This window comes from Ambystoma mexicanum, chromosome 4q (assembly GCF_040938575.1).
Source record: "Ambystoma mexicanum isolate Mex_15411 chromosome 4q, UKY_AmexF1_1, whole genome shotgun sequence".
NCBI lineage: Eukaryota > Metazoa > Chordata > Amphibia > Caudata > Ambystomatidae > Ambystoma > Ambystoma mexicanum.
The window spans coordinates 902629973-902657672 of record NC_090928.1 but is presented as its reverse complement, the minus strand read 5'-3'; positions in this window follow the sequence as shown (position 1 = coordinate 902657672).

Below are 27700 nucleotides of genomic sequence, written 5' to 3'. Positions count from 1 at the left end.
CTAGAACTACGAGTTTGGCAGTGTAGCGTAGCATTTACCTCCAGCATAAAGAGATGCAATGGAGGCTCGTACATATGACTGAAGAGGTACCGTCTTGGGACCGTGGACATGTCTATGAGCACTTGGAGACCTAGCGGCACTCTTTCCAGACCGTCATACTACAATGTCAGTAGGGGCACGAAACTCAGGCCCCTACCGGCATTGTTTTCACATAAGCACCATTACCAATGGTGCAGGTGCTTCAGTGACCCCATTTCCATGGAGTCCCACGTGACTCCATGGAAATGGGAAGTAAGCTTTACCGCTGCCACTTGTGATATCCCAGTGGCACCGGGATATCAGGCGCTGGTAGCGATGTTACGGGTTTGGTGGCAACACACTGGTGGTACCGGCGTGTTCCCGCCAACCTCATAATGAGGCCCCATGTAAATGGTAGCAATGCTCGATATAAATCAACTTAACATAACGTTGTGCAATCTGAAAATGAGGCGCATTGCCTCCGCCACTTCTGATATGACAGGTTATGGGGTAAGGGATGTTATAGAAGCAGATGGGTGTGAGGGACCATTAAGCTGTTCTGCGGAACAGCTAAGAGCTAACCTTATTACGATGGCCAAGTCATCGAGCAGAAACCATGAAATAGGTTTCGACTGACGGTTGCCCGATTCTAAATGGTTAGATCCATGCCAGGAACAGATGGTAACCATCACATGATGTTCGACAATTCACGTGGTTGAAAAACATTTGGAATCACCATTGTGGTTCGCAAGACGTGGGCCACTTTTCATGAACGTGAATTGCATGCATTGCAAGTCGAACTTTGAACTGCAATCCACAATGCACTTGATGCGTTGACTTTGGGGAGTGGCAGAAGAAAAGCAAGGGTGCTGGGGCAGCGCAAGCTGTGAGCCTCCAAGCCCCTTGATGCACTGCAAACCCAGTTTGCAAAGATGACCCTTTACAAAGCTTGGAAAAATATTGTTAATATCTGCTAACCTTAAGATACAAACATGTCTTGTCTATGAAATGAATACGTACACGTATTTGGCCGGGGGCAGGGAGAGAGTCTGCAACTGCCTGTTCGATAACCTCCCATTTGATCTATAGTTCAATTAGCCTCTTTCTCTTTAAGATGGGTTTGCTGTTGGAATGCATGTAGAAGCATATATATGGGGCTGATTTACTAAGCTAAAGAAAGTTGCTTAAGTAAGACTAAATTTACTAAACTAAAAAATAGTGTAAGTAAAACTGGTGTAAGTTTTACTTATACTATTTGTTTAGCTTAGTAAATCAACACAGTGTGTGTGTGTGTGTGTGTGTGTGTGTGTATGTGGATATTTTATATGTATATGTATATATATGCATATATACACTAACAAAAAACATTGTTAAAGAGACGTTATGGTTAAGTAGCACTAGCAAAAACCTATGAAATTCAATAGACAAACATTCTTACAGGGGACGTTATGGTTACAGGTCAAACCGAAACACCCCACAAATTTGCCAGCTATGGTAAGCTAAGCAACCATAACTCGCGCCATCACTGTGCTCTGCTAAGACTAACACCCATGACATCAAAGATGACATCACAAATGTCATTGATGGCATCACTGATGACATCACATGTGTAGTAACTTTTCATTAAAAGCCTGCACAAGTGATTCTCAAAGTAATGTTCGCAGAAAACTATCAGCGGCCATTCGGAGAATTATCATAAGAAAGATAATTCATTGCACAATCCATTGCTATAAACACCATTGCAGTAAAAGTTATTTCCAGTCTGGGAGCCAACTCATGCAGAAACGTACGCATTGTCTGAATATTGATACCATAGAGGATCAATATTCATATTTTTGCCATGTTGGATGGTAAAATACAGAATGCTTTTGTGTCATAGTTGTGCGTATTGTGAAACATGTAATAAGTAGCTAATAGTGCCTCACTTACAACATATTTCTACTACTTCACACAAAACACAGAGACCACAACGCACACCAATACGCCCATATACAGGGAAAGTGTAGTAGGCAACAAAGCTGGAGTAGTACCAGAAAGTGTTCTTAACCTAACTTGTTATCTTTATGCACACAAATGATTGCTCTGTTGCAGGCTAGCTTCTTCCCTTATGTACATGTATCCTATACTGTCACTGAACCCTTACAACATTAGTGTAAGAACATATGACAAGGAAAAGGTCTGCAAACATAGTCCCTTTTCAATGTTTACTTCTTGACTCTGTGAAGAAAACCACCTGCCCTACATATGTCAGTGAACAAAAAAAGAAGGAGCCAGACATGTGATGTGATCAGTGATGTCATCAATGACATTTGTGATGTCATCTTTGATGTCATGGGTGTTAGTCTTAGCAGAGCACAGTGCTGGTGCGAGTTATGGTTGCTTAATTTACCAGAACTGGCGAATGTGTGGCGTGTTTCAGTTTGACCTGTAACGTTTGTCCATTGAATTACATAGGTTTTTGCTAGTGCAACTTAACCATAACGTCCCTTTAACAACGTTTTTTGTTAGTGAATTTCATAGGTTTTTATTAGGGCACTATAAACATAATGTTGCTTTAGCATAGTGTATTTAAAAACGATGCTATATTTGTAGTACTGCACCTTCACCATAACGTCCCTTTAGCAATATTTTTTGTGGCTGATTATGATATAAAGTTCCTTTAAGAGTGTCACAATGTAAGTAGCAATGAAGGAAGGCAGTGCGGCGTGCATCGTATACCCTCCACACAATTGTATGTTAAATGAAATGAACCGTTGTACTGTGGAAAGCACTGCAGTGGAAACAGGTAGAAATGGGTGGTTGTTGAAACAGATGGTTGTGCATGTTGCAGTGCGTTTTCAAGAGCGCAAGTGCGCAACAGCAAGCACAACATTATTCCTATACATCCAAAAAGGGCAGCAAGGCTATGTGTGTAGAGCGTATTCAAATATCAATGTATCCCGCCCTTAGTAAAAGAAATCTGAAAAGGAATTTTAGTTGTCACTCCGTGGTTACTTAAATGGGTGGTGTCTGTGTTTTATCAATCATCCAGTTCAATTATTTATAGAAATCTTGGGATAATTGAGCAATATTGGAGAGGGAAGACATTTTTCAACATGTGCTCTTTAATTCACATTAATAAAGTGCATTTAGATAAATTGTGTTTTTGAACTCAACAATAGTTTCTTTCCAACATTCAATAATATACATATTGTGATGAGCAAACTTAATCTTAATAAATCATGACAAAACACAATTGTATGGTAAATGAAATGAACCGTGGTACTGTGGAAAGCACTGCAGTGGAAACAGGTAGAAATGGGTGGTTGTTGAAATAGATGGTTGTGCATGTTGCAGTGCGTTTTCAAGAGCGCAAGTGCGCAACAGCAAGCACAAACATTGCAGAATTCAGAAATGCAGTAAAGCAACAGGAACGCTATTTGTGGGGAAAACTGTTTGTGCTGTGAAAGGATAGATTCCCATTTGTACAGTACGACAATGGCACAAGTTGTGAAAAGACACAAATACACATCTTCACAATGTATCACGCTTTCCCCATTTCCGGACCAAATAAAAAATAACGTGCCTACATAGGATACACTATTATGCAGGCGATATGAAACAGAAGCATTACCTGGCCTACTGCCTCCCTCAGCACAAACGGCACTGAAAATCATGTTACATGGTGTTCATTTGTCCCTCCATAATCAACAACAATAATATCATCGTGATTTAGCGTCACCAAAGTCTCACACAGACAAACCAAAAGCTTTCACTTCATTGTAGGTGTGCCATACGCGTACAAACCCACATGGTACACTCCACACAAAACTCTGTTTTCCATTCAATGTCAAGTAATGTATGTGCAATTCACCCACAAAGCATATGCTGTGGCTCGTACAACACACAGCCATAAGCTCACCCTCTGCATTTAGGTCGACAAATATACTGTATACCACAGTCTGTGCATGCACTGCACACCCAGAAAGCTTATTGCGCAATCCTGTGTCCTCTACAGTCCCAAATATAAGGTTGGTATGTGCAAAAGGGCCATATGTTACATGCACAACACTGCAACTGTCATGATTTCTGCAGACTTTTCCAAGTGTGCGCTTGCGGCAGCAGGGGAATAAATGTCAACCACAGTAGGGCAGGGGTGTTGCTAGGTCTGGAAAAGACCCGGGGCTACGCTAGTGTCGGAACTGTTGGGACTGGGGGCTAGCTAGCCTTTTGGTTGTAGCCCCTGAGATTCTATCCGGGGCTACAGCCAAAAGACCCGGGGCTATAGCCCCCTTAGCCACCCCCTAGCAAGGCCTCTGAGTAGGGGATGTCCTTTGTAGTGGTGGCTCTTAAAAAAATAGTTTTTCTTTTATTTTCTTAAACAGCTTCCACGGTAATAACTTTTTTTCCGGCTTTTATAATTGATTTTATTTGTTGCACTGAGCCTCATATTCTTACAATACCGTCTTCAGTGCAGCCTGTAGAATAGAAAACCAAATGTCATTGCCACTGAGCGACAATGAAATGCCATTTCCATTGAGAAGGTGCACATATCAATCACCAATGTTGTCATTGTCACAACAGTACATCCCAGCAGCACACAAAAAGTTACACATGCTTCTGTTGATAAGACACCTTCCCAACTCTGGCTGCCGACAACATTCATTGGGATAGTTATATACTGGACTTGGTGGTATACATGAGAAAAGCACCTTCGCAGTGGCAAAAATACACTGCACTTCTTTCATCATCTTTTTGAGTTAACGGTCCACACTTGCACAAGCTATGGAACCCAAAAGCAATGCTCCAAAGTGCACTACCACAACGTGTTCAGTACATAAAGTGGCCACTCGTCGACATTCTGCAAGCAAACGATCGAAAGTATGGACAGCGACACCGCACCACAAAGTCTCCACTTCATCCAAATTCAAATTGCCATTAAGGCCTCTTTCCACGGCATACTGGAGCAGATCTAGCACAAAGCGATCACCCACTATGAAAATTGTGCATCTGGCCATCTCTGCCAGCCTCACTACACAGAGTAATGAATCAAAATATGTCCGCCCTTTCCTGTGATGCACAGTCTAACCACTTGATTGGACAATTGCAACAATCGCATTTCCATTGGGTAGCATGTTCAAAAGCGCAGAATGTAGCATGTGCGCCGTGCAAAGTATCTTAAGGGCCGCGCCCCAGCAAATCATGAACAGTCCTTCTTCCCTTTCCACTATCCTCTTCACACCATGCCCTTATTAGGTATTGCTAAGTACTCACACACACATCCACCAATCCCCTCCAAGACATTAGCATCTTACAATGTCTGTTCCCCACAAAGCCTCATATGTACCGTTACGAAATCAGCCTGCACGTGTACTGCTATTGGAAAGCACGTCCAATGGAAAGTTCAGTGAAACATTGCATGACTTGTACATGCACATTCATCCACAGAAGTACCCATCACCACAAAAGAAAGGTATGAACACAGTTTTTTTGCAGTATGTTCACAACTCTGTTATAATTGCCTCTGCGCACGATATCTGCCTCTAAGCATCCACTACGTGTTTAAAAAGCCTGCTGATGTTCCTCCCATCTCCTACCATAAAGTGGCATTTTGTTGGTATGTGCTTGCAACGTTTTCATTTACCCATATCATACGCTACGAAAATTGTTCCCCACTAACCCACCTACTACATAACTCATAAAAAGAAAGCACTAAAGCCACCACTAAATGTATCTTAGCAACCTACAGTCACTTTCCAAAAGGTCAGTGTCTGCACGGCTGTGGTGCTTTGTACGCTGCACTGTTGCCACAGGCTCTTTTTAAATCTGCCCGCTTCCACTCTGCACCCTCATCAACTCATCCATAAGAGGAGTGCGCAACTTGTCCTTGGCCTGAATGGCAGGGATCATATCTGTGCTGCACTAAATTGTCTGCAATAGCTCACAGTGGCTGCAAACAATAAAATAAAAGCCCTGTGCATTATGCAGAAGGCCTTCTGGTCCCTAAAACCTCGATACCTTGCACTCTCACTTCCTAAATATCTGCTTGCTCCAGCTCTTCCCTCATGGGCCTTCTACTCCCTCAGGGTCAGTTGCTTCTACACGGAACCAGATTGTGGTAGATGTGTTTCTTCTGCCGGGGCCTCCCTGTGGAACACGCTCTATGTCTCCCTAGACCTTGAGGAGAAGCATTGTAGGGTCTGAAAACACCTGAAAACTTTTCCATGTGCTTCTTTTTCCCCTCCTGTCCCCTACTCACTTCCTGGCTAAAAGGTGTTGTTCACTGCTTTCCTACCCACCCTATAATCTGTGCCCCAAGCCACCTCCCTCCCAACAGTTCCACCCCTGCACTGGCTTTCTACCAACCCCGGCACTTGGGGACTGTTTTCTATAACCCTAACAGTCCAGCCACCACCGGCCGTAGATGCATGTATTTCTATTTTCTGTTGTTCCCATGTACTGCACTTTGCCCTCCCCCTTCCCAATCACTTGCACACTCTCAATGTCAGCTGGCCCAGAGGAATCAATGTCCCTGTGTGGCCTCCGTTCCACACACTTGTATGTAGGCGCGATACAAATGTCACAAAATACCATAGCACATCATATCATATGATGCACACACTGCATTCATGACAACATGATGCCTGCCACATACCTTGTACACTTCATAATATGGTCTTCCCACTGTAATACATGTACTACAAATGTCAGAAAAGTCATCCCACAAAAGCAGCAGGGAATGTATATTAGCAACTTTAAGCAAGTGCGTACAGTGCATGAAGAAACTGGGTGCATGCCCCTTACCTTGCACACTTTCACCATAGCCTCCTACATTTATCGGTAGAAGCAGACGTTCTGTCACAGTGTTTATGTACACACCACAACCAGCAACCACATTGCCCAATGGTTTAGCCTCCACATGGCCAATGCCATAGCTGCCATCCTAAAAAGAGCCGTATGTGCCACGTCTAATCCTCAAATTCCCACGGAATCCGCGGCATTACTGTGCTAGAAACTGGAGGGGGTGGGGTTTCAGGAGGTGTTGGGGGTGGGGGGAATGTGAGAAAGGGGTGGGGATTGTGTCTTTAGGATTGTCTCTAAAAACACTTATATATTTTTATTTCTTTTTGTCGTGTTTTCGTTCTGTATGTGCATTCATACATTTTTTTCTTTGTGTTTTTCTCTCTTTTGCTCACTGTCTGTTTGCTTCTCCTCCTGACATTTTTCTCGACTGAAGATGAATGCTTATCTTACATTTCTACAGAATTCTCTGCCACGCTTCATGCAGAGGGCGGGAAAACACAAATGCATTGCCAATGGAGGTAAAGAAATGCCATTTCCTTGAAACCACTGGAAATCTGGCTGGTTATTAATACTTTCATAGTCGGTGCAGAACATCCCAGCACTGCACATAAAGTCGCACATGCTTCTGTTTATCCAACATCTCCCGACCTCTGGCTGTGGACAAATTACACCGGCATTCTCCAATTGTCCACTTGCAGTCATCGATGAGTAAATCACCTTTGCAGTAGAAAATATCTGCATCACAGCTGTCATCAACTTCTTTAAGTGAGCAAACGTGAGCACGACATGTGGCCCAAATGTAGTCCTCCAAAATGAACGACCACCACATGTACAGTACCAACAGAAGCCACACATTTGCAAAGGCGATCCATGTACTCGAAACCCCACTCATAAACTGTGCCCCAAAAAGCCTGCACTCCTTCCAACTGAAAGTCAGTATCAAAGCCTCTTTCCACGGCATACCTGTACAGATCATACACAAAGGTATGACCGTCTATAAGCACTTGCCGTCTGGCCATCTCTGCCAACCTCACTGCATCCAACTTTGGGTAAATATGTCACCACCCTTTCCGGTGAACCACACCCTCGAATCCTCATTGGAGAATCTCCACAGTTCCATTTGCGAAGGCTCCATGCTTTAAAAAGCCATGATGTGGGACGTACGCTTTCCCTGCTACAGCTTAGACCACGCCCCAGTAAAGCAGACACAATACTTCTTCCATTTTCACTCGAATTTTCCAACACTCCCTTAGTGGTGCCTATTGGTGACTATAAAATTTCTAAAACGCCTGCACCAGTCACATACTAAACCTCGGCATTGCACACTATCATTTCTGTACACAACTCCATATTTCCCGTTAAACACTCTGGGAGCACGTTCAATTTGCTTCCAAAGCCCCTCCACCAGAAACTTTTCCTACAGGATGCCCTATTTCAGCATTCACAATGATCCTGCAGCACACCTTTCGCCATGCACACAACAGTCAACCTTTACCGACACCCAGCACAACACTGTGAATCCATGCATGCAACCATGTGGGCACCTAACATTGTGCACAAACGTAACATACGTAGCAGCACTTCAACCCAACTCCCTTACACCATAAAATGCCCATTCACGAAAACAGGTCAGAATTAGCAGCATCCACAAACATACCACAGCCTCCATCAGCCCTACCCACTGCCATTCAGAAAGTATTGTGTCACTACCAATCTATCCACAATATTTTCACAACATTGGCCCTACTTCAACAAATCTGCACACACCATAGTAAAGAACCCATACAAGCTACACTTCAACCATACCCTCTTCTATGCTGCCAGTATGGACACATTGCACCCAATGCCTACACTGCGTGACTTTTCATAACACCATCTCCAATCACACATCCAAACCTTTACCATGTTCTACCAGCGACCTCACCTACGGAACCATACATACACACCTGCCAGCTCACTTCTGTTGCTCTATGGCATCTGAAATGCACTCCACAACCATTCTTTATAGATCACCACCCTCTACCAAATACAAAATTGCATTAGTGGCATGGGTTTCCTCAAGTCCTAGGCTCTTCAATGCATGGCCTACGGCCTTCAGCCATGTACCCAATAGGCTAGGCCTTGAATCCAGGCACCGCAACGTAATGCCACCATGCATGTGACCATATCACCAATACGCCACTCCACATACACACCACTGCCACCAACACTCCTACCCACCCTGCACACGCATCCCCCAATCACATACTGAACCTCTGCATTGCACCCATTCACGAAAACCAGTCGCTATCAGGAGAATCCACAAACATACCAGAGCCTCCACCACCCCTACCCACACCTATTCACAAAGTGTTGTGTCACTAGCAACTTACCCACAAGCTTTTCACAACATTGGCCCTCCTTGAACAAATCAGCACACAGCATAGTAACCAAGCACATTTTAGGTGCACTTTACTATATCCTCTTCCATACTGACAGCATGTAAACCCAGCACCTAGTGCCCACACTGCATGACTTTTCACCTCTCCATCGCCAAGTACATATCAAAATGTTACCATCTTGTAACAGTGTCCGTACCTGCGTACACCTCAAAAACTGTACCATCTTGTAACAGTGTCAACACCTGCGAAACAAAACATGCACGCGTGGCATCTCAATTCTGCTGCTCTATTGCACCCAATAGGCTAGACCTTGAACACACTCACTGAAACGTAATTGCACCATGCATTTCACCATATCACCATCTGCGCCAATCCACATACACTCCACTGCCACCAGCACTCCTATCCAACCTACACACACATCCACCAATCAGAAACTGAACCTCTGCATTGCACCCATTTACGAAAACAGGTCCCTATCACCAGAATCCGCAAACATACCACAGCCTCCACCACCCCTACCCACACCTATTCACAAAGTATTGTGTCACTACCAACCTAACCGCAACATTTTCACAACATTGACACTACTTCAACAATTCAGCACACACCATAGTAACCAAGCACATCAAGGTGCACTTCTACCATATCCTCTTCCATACTAACAGTATGCAAATGCAGCACCCAGTGCCCACACTGCATTACTTTTCACAGCACCATCACCAAGTACACATCAATAACAGTGCCATGTTGTAACTGTGTCCTCACCTGCAAAAACAAACATGCACGCATTGCAGCTCACTTCGCCTGCTCTATTGCGTCTGAAATATGCTACACACCCATTATTTACAGGTCACCCCCCTCTAAGTGCTGCAGAATCCAAAATGTATAACTGCCGTGTGTATCCTAAAGTCCTAGCCTCTTGAGTGCACCCAACAGTCTAGGCCTTCAACACTCTTACTGCTACATAATGGCACCATCCATTTCACCATGTCGACTATCCACATACACAGCACTACCACCAGCACTCCTATCCAACCTGCGCACCGCCATGTAACTCTGTAGCAACAAATTGCACCAGTTACAATAACACTCTTCTACACCCCTCTGCACTTTCATTCACATACTATGGCCGTCTCCACTTCCATTCCCAAACTATTATGTCACTGCCAAACTACCCACAATCGGTTTGCAACACTGCCCTACTGCAACCAACGTGCACACACCGCACTATGCAAGCGCCACCCTGTACCGGATGCACACCCACACTTGCTTTACTGCAGTGGGTATGCTAAAGCCCTACGCTCTTCAGTGCATGCCCTATGGTCTGCGGCCATCACCCATGCACACAATAGTCTAATCCTTCCACAAACCCAACGTAACTTACTGCACCCATGCATGCCACCATGTGCCCATGCGCATTCCATCCGCATAGCACAGCCACCCGCGCTCCCATCCAATTTATGTCATGTGCACTTCATTCACCTTCTAAAATTGCTCTACCACCACTCACCATGGAAAGAGGTCGCCGCAAACAGGTCGTGGCAGAAGCTATCGGGCCGTTACAACACCTGCCTCCAATAACCACACAAAGTACTCACCTGTCTAGATACCTGCGACTTGACGCAGTACGCACGAAAACTGCAGGCACTCCTCCGTCTTCTTCCACCTACCTACATATGTCACATGAACCACTTCTCACACCCCCACCCATTCCCTCCCTTCTTGCCACCAACACATAGCATATGGTACATTTTCCAGACCCTTCCACCACCGCACTGTCCTCCGATACACCATGGTAGCGTTTCCCAAAAACATTGACGCACAGCACGTTTCCCTCCAGCCAACCACCGGCCACGTCCAACGTTCGCCCGCATCCCACAGGCCAATGACACTTCGGTCCGTGGAGCGAACAGGGAAATGGGTCCGCGAAGCGGACCCAGATATCACTAATTTTTTGGGACATATATTTCAGTAATTTGCAACAAAAGTACTGGTCGGATTTCCACCAAACAAAAGCATGCTTTTTGGCCCAAGCCCCTGCTCCTACCGCAAATTTGGTGACAATCCGTCCAGCAGTTTGGGCTGTAGCCATGCGCAAGCTTTTTCCCCATTCAGTCTATGGGGAAAAAACTATTTGCGACCCACCCTATAACTTTGCCCCCCCCGCACGAAACCTCACCCAATTTGGCAAAAAAATTCATAGCCACCCCTTTTTTTGCAAAGTTTGGTGAGGATTCCTCCAGGGGGAGCAAAGTTATAAGCTGCCAAAAAAGTGCTCTTTCTATGAGTTTAGTACCGCGGGCCGTGTAATATATATATATATATATATATTCAGTGAAAAAACTTTGTTAAAGGCACGTTATGGTTAAGTTGCGCTACTAAAAACCTATGAAATTCAGTGAAAAAAACTTTGTTAAAGGGACGTTATGGTTAAGTTGCGCTCCTAAAAACCTATGAAATTCAGTGAAAAAACTTTGTTAAACGGACGTTATGGTTCCAAGTAAAACCGAAAAACCCTTGAAATTCGCCAGTTATGGTAAGCTAAGCAACCATAACTCGCGCCACCACCGTGCACTGCTAAGACTAACACTCAGGACATCAAAGATGACATCACATCACATCAGCAACTTAACCATAACTACATGGCCACTAACGTGGCCATGTAGTTATGGTTAAGTTGCTGTTTCCATAGGAAGAGCACTTTTTGGGTGGCTTATAACTTCGCTCTCCCTGGACGGATCCTCACCAAACTTTGCAAAAGGAGCATTTGGGTCGTTCTGAATATTTTTGCAAAGTTTGGTGAGGATTCGTCCAGGGGGGGCAAAGTTATAGGGGGGGTCCCAAAACTTTTTTTTTCCCATAGACTGAATGGGAAAAAATGTTTGCTCGCACCTACAGCCCAAACCGCTGGACGGATTTCCACCAAATTTGGACTAGGAGCAGCGGCTTGGTCCTGAAAGCGTGCTTTTGCAAATTTGGTGAAAATCCGTTCAGTAGTTTTTTTTAAAATGACCAAAAAGTAGGTCAAAAAGAATTAGTGATATCTGTGTTCGGTTCGCGGACACACTTCCCTGTTCGCTCCGCGGACAGTGCCCTGATTGGCCAATCGTCTTGCGTGATGTTCGCGGACATGCAACGTGTTCGCTGATTGGACGGCGTGGAGCGTGAAGCGCGTCAGATTTTTCGGTAGCGCCCGCCATCTTGGATTCGCGGACAGCGTGGTGAAACTTTGTTCAAAATGTGTATTTATTAGAGTGTGTTGGTGTGTAGGAGTGTTTGGGGAGGGTGGGAGTGTATGAGATAGGATGGAAGTTGTGTTTTTTGTGTGTTAGACGTTCTTTTTGTGTTCGATTTGTTTGCGGACATCACAGGTGTTCTGAAATGTTCTAAATAAACTGACTGGGGGGTGTTCTAAGGACTCAATATGTGTCTGTTTTGTTCGCAAGCAAAGTGAAACTGTTCTAAGAACACTTGCGGTGTCCGGGGAGTGTTCGTAGGGGGTGTCCTGAGGACGCTGTCCGTATTGTTCTCTGTCAAGTTGAATGTGTTCTAAGAACACCCGCGGTGTCCTGGAATGTTCGCAAATAAACAAAATGGGGGTGTTCTGAAGACGCTTCTAAGAACACTCGCGGTGTCCGGGGAGTGTTCGTAGGGGGTGTCCTGAGGACGCTGTCCGTATTGTTCTCTGTCAAGTTGAATGTGTCCTAAGAACACCCGCGGTGTCCTGAAATGTTCGCAAATAAACAAAATGGGGGTTTTCTGAAGACGCTTCTAAGAACACTCGCGGTGTCCGGGGAGTGTTCCTAGGGGGTGTCCTGAGGACGCTGTCCGTATTGTTCTCTGTCAAGTTGAATGTGTCCTAAGAACACTTGCGGTGTCCTGAAATGTTCGCAAATAAACAAGATGGTGGTGTTCTGAAGACGCTTCTAAGAACACTCCCAGTGTCCTGGAATGTTCGTAGGGGGTGTCCTGAGGACGCTGTCCGTATTGTTCTCTGTCAAGTTGAATGTGTTCTAAGAACACCCGCGGTGTCCTGAAATGTTCGCAAATAAACAAAATGGGGGTGTTCTGAAGACGCTTCTAAGAACACTCGTGGTGTCCGGGGAGTGTTCCTAGGGGATGTCCTGAGGATGCTGTCTGTATTGTTCTCTGTCAAGTTGAATGTGTCCTAGGAACACTTGCGGTGTCCAGAAATGTTCGCAAATAAACAAGATGGTGGTGTTCTGAAGACGCTTCTAAGAACACTTGCGGTGTCCGGGGAGTGTTCTTAGGGGGTGTCCTGAGGACGCTGTCCGTATTGTTCTCTGTCAAGTTGAATGTGTTCTAAGAACACCCGCGGTTTCCTGAAATGTTCGCAAATAAACAAAATGGGGGTGTTCTGAAGACGTTTTTGAGAACACTCCCGTGTCCTGGAATGTTCGTAGGGGGTGTCCTTAGGACGCTGTCCGTATTGTTCGTTGTTAAGTTGAAAGTGTTCTAAGAACTATCGCGTTGTTCTGAAATGTTCGTAGGGGGTGTCCAGAAAACGGTGTCCGTATTGTTCGCTGGCAAGTTCAAAGTGTTCGAAGAACACTCACATTGTTCGCGGACATTAAAAGTTTCCCGTAGATCATAGTTGAAATGTTTGACTCTTTGGATGTGATATGCTGCGGTGGTTGTTGCCAGGGCATAGAGTCTTGGGTGCATGGCCATTTGTGGTATATTCCATTTCAGAACATATTGTATTTAAATGAATGGTTAGTGTGTTACATATATGGGTTACATTTCTTATGTATTACTATATATAATGTGTTTGTGTGCTGCTTTTTGAATTTGTTAAATGTTCCTATATTATGATATAACAATCAAACATACCCCCCCACAGTTTTTAGGTAGTGGTACTGTTCTCCGAACATGTCCGCGAACATTAAATAAGTTCGCGGACATCAAGTTCATAAGAAGAGATCTAGTCAGTTCCATATGACATGTATATAAAGTCAAAGTCATTATTGTTACGTTGTGCTACTAAAAAACTATGAAATTCAGTGAAAAAACTTTGTTAAAGGGACGTTATGATTAAGTTGCGCTACTAAAAACCTATGAAATTCAGTGAAAAAATCTTTGTTAAAGGGACGTTATGGTTGAGTTGCGCTACTAAAAACCTATGAAATTCAGTGAAAAAACTTTGTTAAAGGGACGTTATGGTTCCAAGTAAAACCGAAAAACCCTTGAAATTCGCCAGTTATGGTAAGCTAAGCAACCATAACTCACGCCACCACCATGCACTGCTAAGACTAACACCCAGGACATCAAAGATGACATCACAAATGTCATTGATGACATCACTGATGACATCACATGTGTATGTACTTCTCATGAAATATGTGTAGAAGGGATTCTTATTATGTTGCGAAAAAAGTGTCAAGAATCATTGCAAGAAATATACCCTAATAAGTGCATTGAACGATGCATTGATATAAATAGCATCTTATTATGGGGTTCTATCTAGTATACTAAGCTACTCATACAGAAACATAACATTGTGTGCAAGATGAAGGTATGATATTCGTAATGTTAATATGTTGAATAATGAAATGATAATTGTTTTCTTAATAGATTTTTGTGTACTGTGAAATATGTAATAAGTAGCTAATAAAACCCATGTATTACATAATTGCATTACTATAGACAAAACACAAAGACACAAGAACACATATCAATATGGGTATATACAGGGAAAGTGAAGTTAGCAAAAAAGCACAAGTAGTAGCAGAAACAATTCATAACTTAACTGATTAGTTTCATAAATGATTGCTCTGTTTCAAAGCTGCTATTTACCCTATGTATATGTATCACTTGATGTGATTGGACCCTAAGGTAAGTAGTGTGAGTATAATGTAGACAAATATGACCATATACAGGGAAAGTACAGCCATAAAAAAAAACAACAGAACTATCAGAAAGTGCTCATAAATCTAGTGACTATCTTTATGCACAAAAAGGATTGCTGTCTTTCAAGCTTGTGTTTTCCCATATGTATATGTTTCATATGATGTGACTGTACTCTAAGGGAATTACTGTAAGAACCTACTAGAAGGATATGTCTACAAATAAAATAAAATTCTTAGTTTCTGACTGTTACTGAAGAAAACCATGTGGCCTAGATATGTCAGCAAAAGAAAAAATAGTGAGCCAGACATGTGATGTCATCAGTGATGTCATCAATGACATTTGTGATGTCATCTTTGATGTCCTGGGTGTTAGTCTTAGCAGTGCACGGTGGTGGTGCGAGTTATGGTTGCTTAGCTTACCATAACTGGCGAATTTCAAGGGTTTTTCGGTTTTACTTGGAACCATAACGTCCCTTTAACAAAGTTTTTTCACTGAATTTCATAGGTTTTTAGTAGCGCAACTTAACCATAACGTCCCTTTAACAAAGTTTTTTTCACTGAATATATATATATATATATATATATATATATATATATATTATAGGGCAACGGTCACCGCCCTAAAATTAAAGTGAGTAGGACTCCCATAGGAAACACAAATAAATGAATTGAAAATAACTTTTGACTCGTGCCACGAATTTGGCTGAGATTTTGAAGACATATAGGGACACGTGACACAATCCCCCAACCACCCAACGAGACCTGCAAAGTTTGGTTAAGATTTGTTACATAAATATAAAATTAATTAACAAAACAACAACAAAAAGTTGTGCCACACTTCCCATTCATTTTTCCATAGACAAAAAAGGCCCATTTTGCAGGACCACACAGTCCAAACAGCTGGATGGAATTGGACCAGGTCCGAAAAAACTTGGACACGAAGCACAGACTTCAGACCTTTTTGTGGTTTGGGGTTATTCCATACAGTTGTTTTATTTTAATATTTGATAGATAAGGGGGTGCCCCCTTCTCCCCCCAAGAACAGTTCTATATTTCGCATTGTGCATTGCAGTATCATGGTTTTCAGAAACGAAAAAGCCGCCATTTCGTTTTCTCAATGTGAGAGATAGCCGCGAATATGGGAAAATGAAATGCAGGAAAAAAGTCATTTGCAGGTCAAAAAACATGCAAATGCCATCAGGCTAGAGGTAGGGAGGGGCAGGAGTACACCAAGTGAAATTTGGGAGTATTAGGGGGTCTATTAATTGTCATTGGTTATTCATAACTCGCTTAATACCCAGAGGTTTCTAAGTGTGTGAGAGTTTGCAACACAAAGCCTTTCTGTAACCTCAGCGATAGCCGTGAATAGCTGACATCTCAAAGCAAACTGCGTCACAGAAAAACGGTGTGTTGTGGGAGAATGGGAGAGGGCAGGAGAGGAGGCCATCTGGGGATTGAGGGTGCTGGCAGAGATGAGGGGGGCACTTGGTTAGGGCCTGAGGGCACAAAAAAACATATTGTTTCTGGCAGTTTATCCTGGCTATAAGAATACACATTACCGCAGCCATCTATAGTCCATACACTGGAAATAGGCAGCCGGGACTCTCATCCATGCAGTAACTGGGAACTGGCTGCTAAGCTTCAAAGCAAGGTCTGTGCCAGCCCCCTCAAGTCATGTTGCCTAATAAATGAGCACAAGTTACAAGACCACTTAGAGCAGCGTGGCCTTAGGGGGGCCGGCCCCTTCCTTGCTTTGAAGCTAAGCAGGGTCAGCCCTGTTTACTGCATGGATGGGAGACCTGGGTGCCTAATGTAGTATGCACTACAGATAGGCGTGGTTATAATAATAACTAAGGGTATTTGTAGTTCATAGCCACGGTTATGGAAAGAAATATATAAATCGGGATGAAAAATCATTGGCCATGGCAATAGGCATCAAGCCTCCCATCCATGCAAAAACCAGGACCGACCCTTCGTAGCTTCACAGCGAGGAAGTGGCAGGCCCCCTCAGGCCATGTTGCCTAATAAATGAGCACAAGTTACAAGACACCTTAGAGCACCATGGCCTGGGGGGGATGGTCCATTCACCGATTTGAAGCTAAGCAGGATTGGTCCCAGTTACTGCACAGATGGGAGACAGTCCACGGTCCTGAATGCAGTGTGTTTTCTTAGTTTTAAATATCTAATAACACACTAAGAAAACACAGGGCATCCACATTATTTTTATTTAAACCAGGCAACTGTCAGTCCTTATGAATATTACATTCTAAAGGTGAAGTTGTCATGAGGCCCACATGAAAAGAGCTTCTATCTCTGGATAAGGAGCTGCAAATACATGGGTGTCACAACTCAGAGATTGTTTTCTGGTCGTTGCAGATAATACTTCTCCACTCTTCTGGGGAAGTTCCTTTCACTCAAGGAATCTGAAATCTTTATGGTGATGTGCCAAAGACTTCCCTCCCAAGAGCTCAGCCTACAGGGATCAATACACCTGGCAGGCCGGGGGCTTGAGTGAAAAGGCCGGAGCAGAATCGTCAGAGCTAGAAGGACAAAGAACAAAACAGTAGTTCAGGAAACGCAGCCAAGTAGTGCCGGAGAACAAACAGCCAACACCGCCCACAATTACCCTATCTTACCTGCTCCGTAGGAACAATATACCAGTAACCTACTAGTATTGAAATGCAGAAACAAGGAGGATGTCTGGTGAAGGGAAGGTGTGCCAGTATCCTAGGAACACCACGGTGAAAGCAGCAGAGCGTCCCAAAAAGTGTTCAAAGCAATCCAGGGTTTATGCAGCAGAGCATCCCAAAAAGTGTTCAAAGCAATCCAGAGTTTAAACAGCAGAGCGTCCCAAAAGGTTCAAAGCAATCCAAAGTGTAAACAGCAGAGCGTCCCAAAAGTGTTCAAAGTAACAGGAGTGGACAAGGAAAGAAATGAAATGATCAGGGAAGCGGGCGTTCACCTCACGCTATTTCCCTTACGGAAATGTTCGGGTTATCAGGTCACCAAAACTTAAGGATTCAGAAATGGGAAGTCAATAATGAGCAAGCCGGGTTATTATAATCCAAGGGGAACAATCGAGGGAGGCAGGCGTCGGGAGGCAGACAAGGACAAGGCAGAGACAACAACTTGATTCGAGCACTGGGTAGTCAAGGTTCAAACAGGAGTCCGGGAACAGAGCTTGTAACTAACAACAGTTTAGGAGCACTCGATCTCCGGATAGACGGGAGTTAAATGCAGTTCACAAACAAATGAAAACACAGCAACATCATGCGTGTATGTCATGTGGCTATAATATCAAGAATTGTGGGAGTTGTAGTTTCAAAGGGTTTTACATGCCAGATAGCGCTCAGACAATCGCCAAGGCAGTTTCCAATTTAGCCGAGACGTGACAATGGGGAATTGCAAATCCAGCTTGCACACAAGGCAAACTAGGATAACCTTTTGATATATATATATATATATATATTATGCCCCGATATGGTTTAAAGATCTTCTATGTTCTCAGTGCTCTCTGAGAGCTCTGAGAGACAATTTCTTTGCCTTTTGCTGAATTGCATTCTGGTATTTGTAGTTAGGGGAATAATACCACAGGGGTACACTTTTGTTTATCAGGATTTTGTTTTTCAGGCAATATTTCACTACAGATTGTTGGGTTTAAAAGGCGAGCCCCTTTTATACTTTTCCAGTATATTTATTGGAACATTTCCTCTCTCAGGTTATTTTTCTGGTGTTCATTCATTTATTTTAAAGTCCAATGCTATTTTGTCTTGCACACTTTCTTCTAAGGGGAAGCTCAATTGAACTATATTTGTATATTTCACTTTAAGATATATGTTCACTTAATATGCGTATATTCATGGGTGCCAGATTTTGATTTTCCCTATGGGGCAAAAGTACCTGGACATATGTTATTCTTGCAGCCGGTCATTTATTTCCCTTTTCTGTGCTGCTTAAATGCGGTTAGTTGAGAATGCGTGATGTATCACAACAGTCACCAAGAGAACGGCCAAAAAACGTGGGGCTTGTAGCACGCTGGTTAACCAAAGTGTGTGATCCTTGGCAAATAATTTAATTTCACTGCGTATTGCCTACAAAAATTGTGAGTTCTCAAAGCCTGCCATCTTACATAACAATATCAATGTCAAAACAGGTCAAAATCAGTCTGTGTTTGATGAACGTCTTTGAGCGATGGGTTGCAAGTATTGTACATTTGGCCATAGCTATTGGTCTGGTAGGGTTTTTAAAATGGAGAGTGGGCACAGTCAAAGCCCGTGCCCACTGGCCAAAGGCCATGGCTAGTGCTGCAGATAAAATGAACGGAATAACAAAACCCTTGAAATTCAAGGAAAAAAACTTTGTTGCAGGGATGTTAAGGTGAGAACTTAACCCAACAAAATCCCTGAAATTCTGCTAAAGCCCCTTTAACTTTACACCCCCTATTGTGCAGCCTATAGCCACAATGATGACATCACCTATTACATCCCTGATGATATCACTGATGATATCACTAATTACATCATCTATTACATCACTCATGGTATCACTAAATACATTGTCTATTGCATCACTTATGGAATAACTGGTGACATCATTGTTTACATGATGTATAACACCTCTGACTACATTGGGGATGGCATCAGACATAATATCATTTATGACTTAGCTAAAAGATTGAATAAATTAAATAACAACTTAGGTCGTGGCCTTTGCATGGACAAGGCTGTGGACACTGTGCATAGCAGGAGGCCATGGCTAGTGGCTGTTTAGTGTTGTACAATATACAGTGTGCATGGTCGAAGGCCGTAGCCACAGGACATGGCCGAAGTCCATAGATCGTGGCCCCCTTTTTTAAAAAAACTTTATTTATGTTTTCAGCCAAAAACAATCACTAGTTAAAAACTTGCTCTGCCCAACTGTGGGCCAGATAACTTGCACCATAACAGCCCCACCCCCCCCCCAAAATTTGGACAGCGCTGGACAGCTCCAAGCGAGGTGAAAGAAGTCGGCAGCTGACTTTCCACACCTCTCACACTTCGCCGCTGACTCTGGTCTGTGTATCCACCTTTTAACTGGGGTGTAATATGTTTGGTGTAAATAATGAAAGTGGATACGTTTAAACCGCGAATTCAGTGCAACCATCTAAGTTTGATTGAGTATGTATGCCCATTCCTCTTCGTGGATGGTAGTCTGTAAAGCTTTTTCCTACCTCTCTTTCGTGTGCGTGTTCTCTGGTGCCGTGTCTGTTAGGAGGGATCTATATATTGAGGATACCAATTTGCATTCCCGCCTGTGCTTGTATTACGCCATGTAGTAGTGACCAAGTTGGAGGTTGCCATGGGAATGAAGGGAGGAGAGCTTGGATAGCGTAGCGCAGTCTGAAGAGGTGCTACCTCTCTCCTTAGCTTGCTGGGGTGACAGGAATGTTTCTTCAACGAATAGGTCGCCGAATGATTGGATTTGTACTTTGTCTGCCCATTGGAGAAAGACCTTTTCATTTGTAAGGGGTATCCCTGGTATAAATCTAATGGGTAGTAGCGGTGAGTATCTAGTTGTTACCCCATATTTTTGGGCAATTTTCTTCCAAGTTGCATAAGTAGCCAGCACCACATTTAGTGGTGGGTTTTCTGTCAGCGGCGATCAGGCGGGCCAGGAGCGCTCCCGTTCGTTGCCCCTCACCATATTGGCATATCTGTGGCCGAGGCATAAGAACTTCAGCTCTCATTCTGCTATGGATCAGAATTCGAGTAGTTCTTCTTTGAGTTCCACTTGGGCGTGTTTGGGATTTGTATCAGTGTGCTGTAGTTCTAGAGCTTTCAGGCGTTCCTCACTGGCCACTAGCTCACAATGTATTGTCTTTAGAATTCCGTTTTCTTTGTTGATGCACACTCCTCTTACATTACACTTTAACGTTTCCCATTACGTTCCCGCTGAGGAGACCGAGTCTCGATTAATGTCTAAAATGGATCTGATCTCCTCACGTAGTTCAGCTGCGAATACCTGGTCCGTCAGCGCTCTGGGTTTAAAGTGCCAGTGCAGTGCCGTTGGTTTTGCATTGGGGAGATTGCATTCGAGTGTCACCGAGTGTCACTCGCATGATCCGAGAAAGTTTTTGGAAGGATCTGGCAACATCCCATTGGAATATGCTTTGCACTGAGACGAGCAGATAGTCTATGCCTGAGCTGGAGTGGTGAACTTCAGAGTGAAAGGTATACTTGCGCTTCTCCCAGTTTCCATGTCTCAATATATCAACCAGGTTGTACGCTCTGCAAATCTCTTGCACTTGGAGGCTAGCTCTGGATGGTTGTACTGTGGTGGCTTGTGATTTATCTTTGTGCGGGTCAAGGTGGGTATTAAGGTCGCCGCCCCAAATAATAGTTGTTGCCCCGCCTTGTGCAAGCTGTGAGAGGACCCAATTGAAGTTATTCGCTCCATCCACATTGGGACCATATGAGTTTATGAATGTGACGTCCTTTCCGGCAATGACTCCTTGTACTAGGAGGGCTCTGCCCTCACTGTCTTTTTTCACTTTTATCAGGCGGAAGCCGACTTTAGGGTTGATGAGGGTGGCCACCCCTCTGGCGTACGACGCGTAGGAGGAGAAGTAGCAGTGGCAGCCCCAGTTTCGGGCCTAGAGGTGTTCTTTTTGTGGGATGATGTGCGTTTCCTGTATCATTGCCACATCTATATTGTGACATTTGAGAAACTGCAGGATCTTCCTTGTTTTTGCTGGAATGTTGCCTCCCCTAATATTCCACGTCGCTACCTTGAATTAAGCGGGTGGAATCCTTGTTCACGATACTTGGCTTTGAGCAGACCAGTGGTGGTACTGTAGTGGAGCAGCGGACTATCTGTAGGCATGGTTGTGCTTGTTGAGTTAAGCGCAGCATGCAACGGGACGAGGCAGAGCGAGGCCAGGACTGGCCGTTGCGTAACCATAACAACTTTGATGAACAGTACCTTACACGTATACCCCCAACTTGTCTGTTTGGTCTCCTCCCATAGTAAACGTAATGTTGCTGCGTGTGGGGTGCTTGCGACCCCCCAGGGGTAGGTGTTCCTTCTTTAATCTTCGTGCTATATCCTGACATTTAGTGTCACTTGTCGTGTCTTCAATGCGTTCATTTTGTGGTTGATGGTGGATTTCTGTCGGCGTGCTCCCTCCGCGGAGCTGCCCGGGCACCGCTCGGAGCTTTGCAACCTTGCTTATCAAGGAATAGGGTGGCCTCCTCTGGCGAGTTGAAAAATTGGACTTTCCCCTCAAACTGGACGCAAAGTTTCGCGGGGAAAAGCATTGAATATGTGATTTGGTTCTCCCGTAGCCGATGTTTGACTGCTGTGAAGGATCTTCTTTGGGCCTGGACTGTTGGGGAGAAGTCAGGGAAGAGTTGTATTGCGTCCCCATCGTACTGAATGTTCCCTTTCTCCCTTGCCAACCGCAGGATGGTATCCTGGTCCTTATAATTCAGCAGTCTGGCTATGATCGGGCGAGGGGGTGCCCCAGGGACCGGTTTGGCAGTTGGGATCCTGTGAGCCCTTTCAATCACAAACAATTGAGAGAGAGCCGTGTCGCCGAAAAGGTCTCTGCACATTTTCTCTATGTGGTCTTCCATTTTGTTGGGTGTTGCTTGTTCCCTAACTCCAACCACTCTTATATTGTTCCGGCGGGAGCGCCCCTCCAAATTCTCGTTCTTGGCCGTGACCGCTTTCATTTGGTTTTCTAGTGTTGATACTCTGGTGGTTAGTGAAGCTGCGCCGTCTTCTAGGTCCGAGTTGTTCAGCGTTGTCCAATCTCTCTTTGTGCTTGTCCAGGCAATGTTGAAGTAAGTCTAGCTTGGACAACAGCGTATCCATTTAGCTGTCTAGGATCCCGATCCCTGTTTTGAGATCAAGGAGGATCTCACGGATGTCTACCTGCCGCTGGTGTTCTTCCTCCAGTCCGTCGTGGTTGTGTGGGGAGTCCGGGCAGTTTTCTTGTCTTGGGGTTTTTGATGCAGGCCCTCTGTGAAAGTTAAGTTTCTGCTGCGATTTATCATGTTTGCCCATCTTGGCGTTTGTCACAGGATCGCCCTGTGCCACCACAATGTGAGACCGCTGGGAATCTGGTCCGGCCTGGATGTTCTGGCATCTCCTATTCCATCTAGGGGAGTGGTCCCGCGAGGTCGGGCCACCTGGAATGTCTATTTATTTTGCTGGCACCTGCTGGCGAGACAGTTCTGAAGGGTGGTCCCGGTACCAAGCTCTGCCACCGCAGGCGAGGCCGGGGGGTTGCCTCACGGTGCTGTGTGGTATTAGCCCCGGCACTGGGGCGTACATTAATGTACGTCTGTAGAGTCTCGGGCTCCGAATGGTGAGGGTCTTAACCCCACGTGCCCCCAGATGGGTACTGACAGGATGAGCGAAGTTGGCGCTCGTGGGGCTGAGATGGACGGCTTCTGTTGGCTGTTAATGTAGGTTCCTGGAGCGCACTGCGCGATGGGAGGGCCCAGGCATTTTCAGCTTTGTCCCAGGTGTAGTCAGTGGACACTCCGGTGGCCACCCGCTGAATTAATGTTGGAGGCGCCTGCCCCTACTGCTGGCCCCAGGTGAGCTGTCACTTGTACTGTTTTATGAATGGGCAGGGAAGGGGAAGCCCCCGCTCCCAGCGCTCCTCTCCCCTCTGCTATTCAATTTGCATGTTCGGGCCGTGATCTTGTACTGGTGAGGAGGATCACTGCGGGGAGGCCACCTACTCCTGCCGTCCCCCCGCGGGTCCGCCACGCTCGGCTGCGCTTCTCCTGCACGCCTCCCGTGCGTGCACTATGAAGCCCTTTGTCTCTCGCTGCGCTCATCTTCGGGGCACGGCCCCCACCAGGGCCGGCTGTCTTCTTGCTGGCCGGCTCCTCCTCCACCGCGGCCCCACCACTGCAGCACCCCGGCATCTCCCCTCACCCCGCCAGGCGCCGCCATGGAGCTGCAAGCCCCGCCTGCTTTACCCGCCAATTCCGCCGGCGCGGCCGGTCCCCGCCTGCACTCCAGGGCCACCGTCACCCACGAGTCGGCGGATTTGGTGCGGCGATCTTCAGAGCTTCCAAGGGGGTGAGGGTGGGGGAGGGGGCCAGTACAAACCCCGCAGGCACGGCCCGACACGGGTCTCCGCCACCAGGTTTTCAGGGTCCTCGGGGCGATTTCTTTTGTGATTCTGGGCACAGACTGTATGGCGATCACCAGAAGGTCTGTGGCTGCAAAGTATACGGGCCAAGGTGTCAGGGTTAATTAGGAGCCTCCTGGGAGCTCACAGAGGAGCCGCCATCTTGGGTGGTCCTCTACCACCCTCTATAGTGGCTCCTTAATGTGTTACAATATACAGTGGGCATGGCCGAAGGCTGGGAATACTGCCCCTGGCCGAAGGCCACGGCCAGTGGCTGATGAGTGTTGTAAAATATACAGTGGACACGACCAAAGGCCGTGGCTAGGGTTCAGTTAATGTTTGAAAATATACAGTGAGCATAGCCAAAGGTCGTGGACACTGTCCCTTAATGCATTACAATATACAGGGAGATGGCTGAGGGGCATGGCCACTGGCCACAGATGAAGGCCATGGCTAGTGGCACCTTAATGTGGTAAAATGTACAGTGGGCATGGCCGAAGGCCATGGCTAGTGTCTGATTACTGTTGTAAAATATACAGTGGGCACAGCGGAAAGCTGTGGCCGAAGGTCATGGCATGTGGCCGCTTAATGTGAAGCACTTGTGTACGGTTTATTTGGATGAGGTGTAGGCTTTGGTTTATTTTGTGGATATTGAGGTTGGGGATTGGTAGGGGTGTATGTTTTGTCCTTTTTTTGTTTTGTGTTTTGTGTTATCACGTCTTGCCATGAGATAGGAGGGTGGGGATGTTTTCGGATTTCGTTTTGAATAGCTGTTACTTTAGTAGTAATTTGCATTTTGTTGCACTGATGTATATGGAGTAATCTTTTGCTTGTTCCCATTCTGTTGTTACTCAGTTGTATTATGTTTTGTATAATTATTAAATAAAGCTGATTAAAACATTTTTTTTAAAAAGGCTCCAAGAATTTCTTCTAAACAACAAGAGGAAGAAGCTTGAAGAGTTGAGACAGAGAGCGAGAAACACTGCTGTGGACAGAGAAAGGTGACATATTCCAACAACAGGACTGTTTTGTCAACTTCTCAGATTATACCCCAACAAAGGCAGACAATTCAGTGCTGTCCAGGGGGCTCACGTTCTGCCCCTCTAAACCTATTGAAAAAAAGAACTGTACAGCGATCTTGAGGCCTTCTTCAGACGACTCCGATTAAAGCAATTATTTCATGACAAACCAGGTGACAGCCAGGACAGCAATGAAATTGTCAACAACTGGGACACAAACACAGCCAGAAAACAAATTTCCATTTGGACTCCAGAAATCGGACGCAACTTAAAACTGGATCGATACATTGAAAGCTTCGACATAGAGCAACATCAGCCATACTTGTCAAAAGCATTAGACATTCGTATAACCTGACACCTCCAGAAAGGGGGGCTATAACATCTCTGAACAGCAACAAGAGTATTACAATCAATCCAGCAGACAAAGGAGGAGCAGCTGTCATAATGAACAACTGTGACTATGTGCAGGAGGCTCACAGGCAACCTTCCAACACAAATTATTACAAAAAGCTGCGGGAAGACCCAACAAAACAATACAAAAGAGAACTTAACAAGATTATAAAGAAACTTCTGAATGACTTCCAACAACACATTCAGAGCCTCAGACCAGATAACCCAATACCCAGTGCTTTCTACATGCTCCCCAAAATACACAAAGAAAACCCGCCTGGATGCCCAATCATCTCTGGGTCAAGCACTCTGACTGAGAATATCTCTGGCTGGGTCGAGAACACCTTGAAGCCACTGGTAAGAGTGACACCCAGCTACATTCAGGACACCACTGATCTACTCAACAAACTGGATGATATCGGCCCCCTCTCAAGGGGCACATTACTGGCAACCATAGATATGGAGTCACTCTACACCAACATTTTCCACATAGATGGCACTGAGCCATGTGCATATAATTCATCCTGACCCACAACTATTTCACGTTTGGTACTGATACAGAGCTCCAAATGATGGGGACGGCCATGGGCACTTGGATATCGCTGCAGCATGCACATTTATTCAAGGCACAATTAGAGATGGATTTTGTTGGCACCTGTGACTGTAGACCTTTGAAATACCTGTGCTACATCGATGACATCCTCCTGATCTGGACTGCTGGTGAACAAGACCTTCAAAACTTCTGCAGAAGATTTAATAAATTCCACTCAACAATCAACCTCAAAGTTTGCTACTCTCCTGAAAAGTACATTTCCTCAACACCACCATAACAATAAACTATGGCCAGCTACAGACCACAGTATATCACAAACCAACTGAACGTGCCAGCTACTCGAAGGGTGGCAGCTTCCACCCAGTGCACACAAAGCATGCTACAATATTCAGCCAATCATTAAGATACAATTCCATATGCTCAGAAACAAGGGACCAGGATAAAAACATAAAAGGTTTGAGATCAGACTTCATAAAATGTGAATACAATCACAGAATTGTGGACGGCCAGATCCACAGGGCAACACAGATCTCCCAGAGCAACCTCTTAGAATACAAAGCGAAAGCGACAAAAACCCGGGCACCACTGGTAGTCACATACAATCCAAAGGTCGAAGCCCCCCGCAAGATTGCTAAGGAACTGCAACCCATCCTGCAACAAGACGAAAGTCTGAGAGAAGTTATTCTGGCGATGCCCCCCTCTTTGTCAGACAACTAGCCAATCTGAAGGGAATGATGGTCAGAGGCAAACTACACACAAATAGCACAGATTATGGAACTGTACCTTGCAGAAACAAAAGATGCCTAACCTGCCCACAAATCAACATTTCAGACACAATCAAGATATCCCACACTGGGCAGGACTACAAAATGTTGGGACGGTTTACATGTGTGAACCTGTGTATCCAACACTAGGCCCATTAAGACGGGGTAGCAATACTTTGAGATGGATGGCGATGCAGAATTTACTCAAACATCAATATTCAGACTGATTCAGGAACTTGGCAAAGTATGTCTGTTTTATTTTCAATTATCTAAAAAAGGGAGTATAACGAACATCAACGAACATCCGCTCGATCTTGTCACTCAAAAAGTTTCATAAAAAATACAGTTTATATAGCAAAAACCTCATCATCATTGACGTCAATCTACTTGGCAAACTACAAAAACCTACTTGGGAATGTGATAGGCGTAAAGGGAACATCTAGTTATACGTTTCGTACAGGTCAGGGAAAGTGATTGGGTCTCTAACATCAGGTGGGGCAACTAAGCCCTCCTCTAGTGCAAATCATTTTGAACGTCATCAAATACATGATGTCCTATTGGTTACATAAACTATAGGGCTCTCTATTACATGGCCCTCTATAATTGGTTGGCACCCTTGTACCCCTCTGTAATATTCCACACACACTAGCAGCACGCAGGCTGGCACCCAGGTCCTGGTGGGCTGGTCATGACCATAGCTTCCCACCTAATTAGCCTGCCATCTATCATCACTCTTGCCGTCTGCTTGTCAATTAACCTTTGAACTTATGCCATTGAAATGTTCTCTGT